At 42.9% G+C, this 10,000-nt stretch overlaps 7 non-coding genes across 7 annotated transcripts; all 7 read left to right on the top strand.

Annotated features, from left to right (window-relative positions):
- The first annotated feature begins 1,092 nt into the window (after positions 1-1,092).
- Positions 1,093-1,164, top strand: trnap-ugg (transfer RNA proline (anticodon UGG)). The gene has a single exon. It is a non-coding gene; the product is annotated as a tRNA-Pro (tRNA).
- A 1,516-nt stretch (positions 1,165-2,680) lies between these two features.
- trnap-agg (transfer RNA proline (anticodon AGG)) lies at positions 2,681-2,752 on the top strand. The gene has a single exon. It is a non-coding gene; the product is annotated as a tRNA-Pro (tRNA).
- Positions 2,753-3,380: 628 nt separating this feature from the next.
- Positions 3,381-3,452, top strand: trnap-agg (transfer RNA proline (anticodon AGG)). Its single transcript has one exon. It is a non-coding gene; the product is annotated as a tRNA-Pro (tRNA).
- Positions 3,453-5,237: 1,785 nt separating this feature from the next.
- trnap-ugg (transfer RNA proline (anticodon UGG)) lies at positions 5,238-5,309 on the top strand. Its single transcript has one exon. It is a non-coding gene; the product is annotated as a tRNA-Pro (tRNA).
- An 848-nt stretch (positions 5,310-6,157) lies between these two features.
- Positions 6,158-6,229, top strand: trnap-ugg (transfer RNA proline (anticodon UGG)). The gene has a single exon. It is a non-coding gene; the product is annotated as a tRNA-Pro (tRNA).
- Positions 6,230-7,074: 845 nt separating this feature from the next.
- On the top strand, positions 7,075-7,146 carry trnap-ugg (transfer RNA proline (anticodon UGG)). Its single transcript has one exon. It is a non-coding gene; the product is annotated as a tRNA-Pro (tRNA).
- A 1,750-nt stretch (positions 7,147-8,896) lies between these two features.
- On the top strand, positions 8,897-8,968 carry trnap-agg (transfer RNA proline (anticodon AGG)). Its single transcript has one exon. It is a non-coding gene; the product is annotated as a tRNA-Pro (tRNA).
- The last annotated feature ends 1,032 nt before the right edge of the window (positions 8,969-10,000 follow it).

Here is a 10,000-nt window from a genome sequence, read left to right as displayed (position 1 = left end):
GCGGGGACACTGCATTGTTTCAAATTTACAGTTTACACGATGTGTGATGCAGCCATCGAGAGTCATCAAACGGCCATCAACACTTCTGTGAATTAGTGTACTCTGCAATGCAGTCAGTCATCGAATTGATGTTGTTTCCAAAAACATTTTATGTGTTGCTAGTTATGAGTTTTGTGGCTCGTTGGTCTAGTACTATGATTCTCGCTTAGGGTGCGAGAGGTCCAGGGTTCAATTCCCGGACGAGCCCCAGTGACTTATGTAAGTTGTAGTTTTCTCCGCCAAGTAGCAAAACTCATAGGACTTCAACCAGGCCAGAAAGTCCCACCGAGTTCTTCAACCGGTCTATCAAGGTATTATGGTCAACCATGTCAAATGCAGCACTGTGACACCACGATTGAAATGTCCCCAATATCCGTATTGGAGCAGATGTCATTATGGACTGGAACTAGAACTGTCTTAGTGCTGGGATGTGGAAACTTGACTGGAGAACATCAAAACACTTATTTAATGTTAGGAGTTTGTACACACCTTGAAAAACAGTTTTTTCTATGATTTTACTAAGAAAGCGGAGGTTTTATACGGGCCTATAGCTGTTCATAAGTGACTCTCTAGACTGGCACAGAGGAACAATACCTGAACGCTGAGACTTATTCAAAACGTCTGAAAGCTCTGAGGCCATACAATGTGCAACACTCTTAAAAAACCCTCTTGCCAGAGTATCAAGGCAACAAGTGGTGGAATTCAGGTGGTGTATGGTGTCAGCCAGGTTCCTATGAGTAATTAGAGAGAATTGTGTCCAGGTTTCTCTCATTGGACACAGAGGCAAAATATATCCTGTGTCTACCATTGAAACACTGACTGACTGTCTGATTTTCTCAACTTTGTCGCAGAAAATATTGTACTCTGTAATGCCGTCAGTCATCGAATTGATGTTGTTTCCATGGAGATGGTCCCAATCTAACACAGTCTCACAGTCACACTCACATGTCAACAGCCCTACTTGAGTTTCTAAATGTTGATGATGATCTGACATGGGTCTTTGTTTTTTTAAGTTAGAAAAACGTTGTATGTGTTGCTATTTATGAGGTTCGTGGCTCGTTGGTCTAGTAGCATAATTCTCGCTTTGGGTGCGAGAGGTCCCGGGTTCAATTCCCGGACGAGCCCCAGTGACTTATGTAAGTTGTAGTTTTCTCCACCAAGTAGCAAAACTCATAAGACTTCAACCAGGCCAGAAAGTCCCACCTAGTTCTTCAACCGGTCTATCAAGGTATTATGGTCAACCATGTCAAATGCAGCACTGTGACACCACGATTGAAATGTTGCCACTATCCGTATTAGAGCAGATGTCATTACGGACTTGAACTAGAACTGTCTTAGTGCTGGGATGTGGAAACTTGACTGGAGAACATCAAAACACTTATTTAATGTTAGGAGTTTGTACACACCTTGAAAAACAGCTTTTTCTATGATTTTACTAAGAAAGCGGATGTTTTGTACGGGCCTTTAGCTGTTCATAAGTGACTCTTTAGACTGGCACAGAGGAACAAAACCTGAAAGCTGAGACTTATTCAAAACGTCTGAAAGCTCTGAGGCCATACAATGTGCAACACTCTTAAAAAGCCCTGTTGCCAGAGTATCAAGGCAGCAAGTGGTGGAATTCAGGTGGTGTATGATGTCAGCCAGGTTCCTATGAGTAATTAGAGAGAATTGTATCCAGGTTTCTCTCATTGGACACAGAGGTGGAATATATCCTGTGTCTACCATTGAAACACTGACTGACTGTCTGATTTTCTCAACTTTGTCGCAGAAATTAGTGTACTCTGCAATGCAGTCAGTCATCGAATTGATGTTGTTTCCATTGAGATGGTCCCAATCTAACACAGTCTCACAGTCACACTCACATGTCAACAGCCCTACTTGAGTTTCTAAATGTTGATGATGATGTGACATGGGTCTTTGGTTTTTTAATTTAGAAAAACATTGTATGTGTTGCTAGTTATGGGTTTTGTGGCTCGTTGGTCTAGTAGTATGATTCTCGCTTAGGGTGTGAGAGGTCCCGTGTTCAATTCCCGGACGAGCCCCAGTGACTTATGTAAGTTGTAGTTTTCTCCACCAAGTAGCAAAAACTCATAGGAATTCAACCAGGCCAGAAAGTCCTACCTAGTTCTTCAACCTGTCTATCAAGGTATTATGGTCAACCATGTCAAATGCAGCACTGTGAGACCACGATTGAAATGTTGCCACTATCTGTATTGGAGCAGATGTCATTACGGACTTGAACTAGAACTGTCTTACTGCTGGGATGTGGAAACTTGACTGGAGAACATCAAAACATTTATTTAATGTTAGGATGTCAGCCAGGTTCCTATGAGTAATCAGAGAGAATTGTGGCCAGGTTTCTCTCATTGGACACAGAGGCGAAATATATCCTGTGTCTACCATTGAAACACTGACTGACTGATTTTCTCAACTTTGTCACAGAAATTAGTGTATTCTGCAATGCAGTCAGTCATCGAATTGATGTTGTTTCCATGGAGATGGTCCCAATCTAACACAGTCTGAAAGTCACACTCACATGTCAACAGCCCTACTTGAGTTTCTAAATGTTGATGATGTGACATGGGTCTTTGGTTTTTTAATTTAGAAAAACATTTTATGTGTTGCTAGTTATGAGTTTTGTGGCTCGTTGGTCTAGTAGTATGATTCTCGCTTAGGGTGCGAGAGGTCCCGGGTTCAATTCCCGGACGAGCCCCAGTGACTTATGTAAGTTGTAGTTTTCTCCACCAAGTAGCAAAACTCATAGGACTTCAACCAGGCCAGAAAGTTCCACCGTGTTCTTCAACCAGCCAGAAAGTCCCACCGAGTTCTTCAACCGGTCTATCAACGTATTATGGTCAACCATGTCAAATGCAGCACTGTGACACCACGATTGAAATGTTGCCACTATCTGTATTGGAGCAGATGTCATTACGGACTTGAACTAGAACTGTCTTACTGCTGGGATGTGGAAACTTGACTGGAGAACATCAAAACATTTATTTAATGTTAGGATGTCAGCCAGGTTCCTATGAGTAATCAGAGAGAATTGTGGCCAGGTTTCTCTCATTGGACACAGAGGCGAAATATATCCTGTGTCTACCATTGAAACACTGACTGACTGATTTTCTCAACTTTGTCACAGAAATTAGTGTATTCTGCAATGCAGTCAGTCATCGAATTGATGTTGTTTCCATGGAGATGGTCCCAATCTAACACAGTCTGAAAGTCACACTCACATGTCAACAGCCCTACTTGAGTTTCTAAATGTTGATGATGTGACATGGGTCTTTGGTTTTTTAATTTAGAAAAACATTTTATGTGTTGCTAGTTATGAGTTTTGTGGCTCGTTGGTCTAGTAGTATGATTCTCGCTTAGGGTGCGAGAGGTCCCGGGTTCAATTCCCGGACGAGCCCCAGTGACTTATGTAAGTTGTAGTTTTCTCCACCAAGTAGCAAAACTCATAGGACTTCAACCAGGCCAGAAAGTTCCACCGTGTTCTTCAACCAGCCAGAAAGTCCCACCGAGTTCTTCAACCGGTCTATCAACGTATTATGGTCAACCATGTCAAATGCAGCACTGTGACACCACGATTGAAATGTTGCCACTATCCGTATTGGAGCAGATGTCATTACGGACTTGAACTAGAACTGTCTTAGTGCTGGGATGTGAAAACTTGACTGGAGAACATCAAAACACTTATTTAATGTTAGGAGTTTGTACACACCTAGAAAAACAGCCTTTTCTATGATTTTACTAAGAAAGGGGAGGTTTTATACGGGCCTATAGCTGTTCATAAGTGACTCTCTAGACTGGCACAGAGGAACAATACCTGAACGCTGAGACTTATTCAAAACGTCTGAAAGCTCTGAGGCCATACAATGTGCAACACTCTTAAAAAACCCTGTTGCCAGAGTATCAAGGAAGCAAGTGGTGGAATTCAGGTGATGTATGATGTCAGCCAGGTTCCTATGAGTAATTAGAGATAATTGTGTCCAGGTTTATCTCATTGGACAAAAAGGTGGAATATATCCTCTGTCTACCATTGAAACACTGACTGACTGTCTGATTTTCTCAACATTGTCGCAGAAATTAGTGTACTCTGCAATGCAGTCAGTCATCGAATTGATGTTGTTTCCATGGAGACGGTCCCAATCTAACACAGTCTCACAGTCAAACTCACATGTCAACAGCCCTACTTGAGTTTCTAAATGTTGATGATGATGTGACATGGGTTTTTGGTTTTTTAATTTAGAAAAACATTTTATGCGTTGCCAGTTATGAGTTCTGAGTCTCGTTGGTCTAGTAGTATGATTCTTGCTTTGGGTGCAAGAGGTCCGGGTTCAGTTCCCGGACAAGCCCCAGTGACTTATGTAAGTTGTAGTTTTCTCCACCAAGTAGCAAAACTCATAGGACTTCAACCAGGCCAGAAAGTCCCACCTAGTTCTTCAACCTGTCTATCAAGGCATTATGGTCAACCATGTAAATGCAGCACTGTGAGACCACGATTGAAATGTTGCCACTATCCGTATTGGAGCAGATGTCATTACGGACTTGAACTAGAACTGTCTTAGTGCTGGGATGTGGAAACTTGACTGGAGAACATCGAAACACTTATTTAATGTTAGGAGTTTGTACACACGTTGAAAAATAGCTTCTTCCATGATTTAACTAAGAAAGGCGAGGTTTTATACGGAACTATAGCTGTTCATAAGTGACTTTCTAGACTGGCACAGAGGAACAATACCTGAACGCTGAGACTTATTCAAAACGTCTGAAAGCTCTGAGGCCATACAATGTGCAACACTCTTAAAAAGCCCTGTTGCCAGAGTATCAAGGCAGCAAGTGGTGGAATTCAGGTGATGTATGATGTCAGCCAGGTTCCTATGAGTAATTAGAGAGAATTGTGTCCAGGTTTCTCTCATTGGACACAGAGGCGAAATATATCCTGTGTCTACCATTGAAACACTGACTGACTGTCTGATTTTCTCAACTTTGTCACAGAAAGTAGTGTACTCTGCAATGCAGTCAGTCATCGAATTGATGTTGTTTCCATTGAGATGGTCCCAATCTAACACAGTCACACTCACACGTCAACAGCCCTACTTCAGTTTCTAAATGTTGATGGTGATGATGTGACATGGGTTTTTGGTTTTTTAAATTAGAAAAACATTGTATCTGTTGCTAGTTATGAGTTTTGTGGCTCGTTGGTCTAGTAGTATGATTCTCGCTTTGGGTGCGAGAGGTCCCGGGTTCAATTCCCGGACGAGCCCCAGTGACTTATGTAAGTTGTAGTTTTCTCCACCAAGTAGCAAAACTCATAGGACTTCAACCAGGCCAGAAAGTCCCACCAAGTTCTTCAACCTGTCTATCAAGGTATTATGGTCAACCATGTCAAATGCAGCACTGTGACACCACGATTGAAATGTTGCCACTATCCGTATTGGAGCAGATGTCATTACGGACTTGAACTAGAACTGTCTTAGTGCTGGGATGTGGAAACTTGACTGGAGAACATCAAAACACTTATATAATGTTAGGAGTTTGTACACACCTTGAAAAACAGCTTTTTCTATGATTTTACTAAGAAAGCGGATGTTTTATACGGGCCTATAGCTGTTCATAAGTGACTCTCTAGACTGGCACAGAGGAACAATACCTGAAAGCTGAGACTTATTCAAAACGTCGGAAAGCTCTGAGGCCATACAATGTGCAACACTCTTAAAAAACCCTGTTGCCAGAGTATCAAGGCAGCAAGTGGTGGAATTCAGGTGGTGTATGATGTCAGCCAAGTTCCTATGAGTAATTAGAGAAAATTGTGTCCAGGTTTCTCTCATTGGACACAGAGGTGGAATATATCCTGTGTCTACCATTGAAACACTGACTGACTGTCTGATTTTCTCAACTTTGTCACAGAAAGTAGTGTACTCTGCAATGCAGTCAGTGATCGAATTGATGTTGTTCCCATGGAGATGGTCCCAATCTAACACAGTCTGAAAGTCACACTCACATGTCAACATCCTTACTTCAGTTTCTAAATGTTGATGGTGATGATGTGACATGGGTTTTTGGTTTTTTAAATTAGAAAAACATTGTATCTGTTGCTAGTTATGAGTTTTGCGGCTCGTTGGTCTAGTAGTATGATTCTAGCTTTGGGTGCGAGAGGTCCCGGGTTCAATTCCCGGACGAGCCCCAGTGACTTATGTAAGTTGTAGTTTTCTCCACCAAGTAGCAAAACTCATAGGACTTCAACCAGGCCAGAAAGTCCCACCTAGTTCTTCAACCTGTCTATCAAGGTATTATGGTCAACCATGTCAAATGCAGCACTGTGACACCACGATTGAAATGTTGCCACTATCCGTATTGGAGCAGATGTCATTACGGACTTGAACTAGAACTGTCTTAGTGCTGGGATGTGGAAACTTGACTGGAGAACATCAAAACACATATATAATGTTAGGAGTTTGTACACACGTTGAAAAACAGCTTTTTCTATGATTTTACTAAGAAAGCGGATGTTTTATACGGGCCTTTAGCTGTTCATAAGTGACTCTCTAGACTGGCACAGAGGAACAATACCTGAAAGCTGAGACTTATTCAAAACGTCTGAAAGCTCTGAGGCCATACAATGTGCAACACTCTTAAAAAACCCTGTTGCCAGAGTATCAAGGCAGCAAGTGGTGGAATTCAGGTGGTGTATGATGTCAGCCAGGTTCCTATGAGTAATTAGAGAGAATTGTGTCCAGGTTTCTCTCATTGGACACAGAGGCGAAATATATCCTGTGTCTACCATTGAAACACTGACTGACTGTCTGATTTTCTCAACTTTGTCACAGAAATTAGTGTACTCTGCAATGCAGTCAGTCATCGAATTGATGTTGTTTCCATGGAGATGGTCCCAATCTAACACAGTCTCACAGTCACACTCACATGTCAACAGCCCTACTTGAGTTTCTAAATGTTGATGATGATGTGACATGGGTTTTTGGTTTTTTAAATTAGAAAAACCTTTTATGTGTTGCCAGTTATGAGTTTTGAGGCTCGTTGGTCTAGTAGTATGATTCTCGCTTTGGGTGCGAGAGGTCCCGGGTTCAATTCCCGGACGAGCCCCAGTGACTTATGTAAGTTGTAGTTTTCTCCACCAAGTAGCAAAACTCATAAGACTTCAACCAGGCCAGAAAGTCCCACGAGTTCTTCAACCGGTCTATCAAGGCATTATGGTCAACCATGTCAAATGCAGCACTGTGACACCACGATTGAAATGTCGCCACTATCCGTATTGGAGCAGATGTCATTACGGAATTGAACTAGAACCGTCTTAGTGCTGGGATGTGGAAACTTGACTGGAGAACATCAAAACGCTTATTTAATGTTAAGAGTTTGTACACACGTTGAAAAACAGCTTTTTCTATGATGTTACTAAGAAAGCGGATGTTTTATACGGGCCTTTAGCTGTTCATAAGTGACTCTCTAGACTGGCACAGAGGAACAATACCTGAACGCTGAGACTTATTCAAAACGTCTGAAAGCTCTGAGGCCATACAATGTGCAACACTCTTAAAAAACCCTGTTGCCAGAGAATCAAGGCAGCAAGTGGTGGAATTCAGGTGGTGTATGATGTCAGCCAGGTTCCTATGAGTAATTAGAGAGAATTGTGTCCAGGTTTCTCTCATTGGACAAAAAGGTGGAATATATCCTGTGTCTACCATTGAAACACTGACTGACTGTCTGATTTTCTCAACTTTGTCGCAGAAATTAGTGTACTCTGCAATGCAGTCAGTCATCGAATTGATGTTGTTTCCATGGAGATGGTCCCAATCTAACACAGTCTCACAGTCACACTCACATGTCAACAGCCCTACTTGAGTTTCTAAATGTTGATGATGATGTGACTTGGGTTTTTGGTTTTTTAATTTAGAAAAACATATTATGTGTTGCAAGTTATGAGTTTTGTGGCTCGTTGGTCTAGTAGTATGATTCTCGCTTAGGGTGCGAGAGGTCCGGGGTTCAATTCCCGGACGATTCCCAGTGACTTATGTAAGTTGTAGTTTTCTCCACCAAGTAGCAAAACTCATAGGACTTCAACCAGGCCAGAAAGTCCCACCAAGTTCTTCAACCGGTCTATCAAGGTATTATGGTCAACCATGTCAAATGCAGCACTGTGACACCACGATTGAAATGTTGCCACTATCCGTATTGGAGCAGATGTCATTACGGACTTGAACTAGAACTGTGTTAGTGCTGGGATGTGGAAACTTGACTGGAGAACATCAAAACACTTATTTAATGTTAGGAGTTTGTACACACGTTGAAAAACAGCTTTTTCTATGATTTTACTAAGAAAGCGGATGTTTTATACGGGCCTTTAGCTGTTCATAAGTGACTCTCTAGACTGGCACAGAGGAACAATACCTGAAAGCTGAGACTTATTCAAAACGTCTGAAAGCTCTGAGGCCATACAATGTGCAACACTCTTAAAAAACCCTGTTGCCAGAGTATCAAGGAAGCAAGTGGTGGAATATGATGTATGCCAGGTTACTATGGATAATTAGAGAGAATTGTGTCCAGGTTTCTCTCATTGGACACAGAGGTGGAATATATCCTGTGTCTACCATTGAAACACTGACTGACTGTCTGATTTTCTCAACCTTGTCGCAGAAAATATTGTACTCTGCCATGCAGTCAGTCATCGAATTGATGTTGTTTCCATGGAGATGGTCCCAATCTAACACAGTCTGAAAGTCACACTCACATGTCAACAGCCCTACTTGAGTTTCTAAACGTTGGTGATGATGTGACATGGGTCTTTGGTTTTTTAATTTAGAAAAACATTTTATGTGTTGCTAGTTATGAGTTTTGTGGCTCGTTGGTCTAGTAGTATGATTCTCGCTTAGGGTGCGAGAGGTCCTGGGTTCAATTCCCGGACGAGCCCCCGTGACTTATGTAAGTTGTAGTTTTCTCCACCAAGTAGCAAAACTCATAGGACTTCAACCAGCCAGAAGTCCCACCTAGTTCTTCAACCAGTCTATCAAGGTATTATGGTCAACCATGTCAAATGCAGCACTGTGAGACCACGATTGAAATGTTTCCACTATCCGTATTGGAGCAGATGTCATTACGGACTTGAACTAGAACTGTCTTAGTGCTGGGATGTGGAAACTTGACTGGAGAACATCAAAACACTTATTTAATGTTAGGAGTTTGTACACACGTTGGAAGATGGCGCCGGTGTGTCTGGCCCGCTTTCTGACGCTCCCGACTTTTGTGTTGTTTGTACTGTTTCTTGTGTTTGTAACGAGATCCACACACTCTCTGCTGACTTACAATCGCCATGACTTATTAAAAGTCAATGCCACTGTGGATTTTCTGGCGGAATATGGCCTAGGCGAGCCAAAAAACTTTCTTCCGCCTCACCTGGCTGTTGTCCCATCACACCTGTTCCGTGCTGGGCTTCCACTTCCCCGGAGGCGCAGACGCAGGGGGAAGCGCAGTGGGCGCCTAGTCAGACTCAAAGCCTGGCTGGCCCTCTCTCCCAGGCTGGCACAGTTTCCCCGTCTCTCCTTGCCGGAATATGAGGCATGTCTACGCCGCTATGTCTCCCGGCGAGCCCTCGTTCCGGTCGGCACCTGGTTGGTACCTGTTGCCTGCCCGTATGAGGAGCTCCATGCTCCGCGTCTTCGCCTGTCTCATCTCCGCCGTCCTGGAGGAGTCAATCACGGCAACCTCAAGCCACTGAACCGGGCAGCTCACGCGGCTGATGTCCCGGCTCTGACTAGATGTGCGCTGGTAAACGCAAGATCCATAAAGAACAAGACTTTCATTCTCCAGGACTTCTTCTCCTCACAAACTCTGGATATACTCTTTGTGACGGAAACCTGGATAAATGCGGGTGAGTCTGCTGCCTTCACAGAGCTTCTACCTCCCGATTGCACCTTTTTTAATTCACCGCGGCTCACTGGTCGTG

This window comes from Cololabis saira, unplaced genomic scaffold, assembly GCF_033807715.1.
Source record: "Cololabis saira isolate AMF1-May2022 unplaced genomic scaffold, fColSai1.1 scf407, whole genome shotgun sequence".
Lineage (NCBI taxonomy): Eukaryota > Metazoa > Chordata > Actinopteri > Beloniformes > Belonidae > Cololabis > Cololabis saira.
The sequence above is the reverse complement of the archived record's forward strand: the minus strand, read 5'-3'. Positions and strand labels throughout refer to the sequence as shown.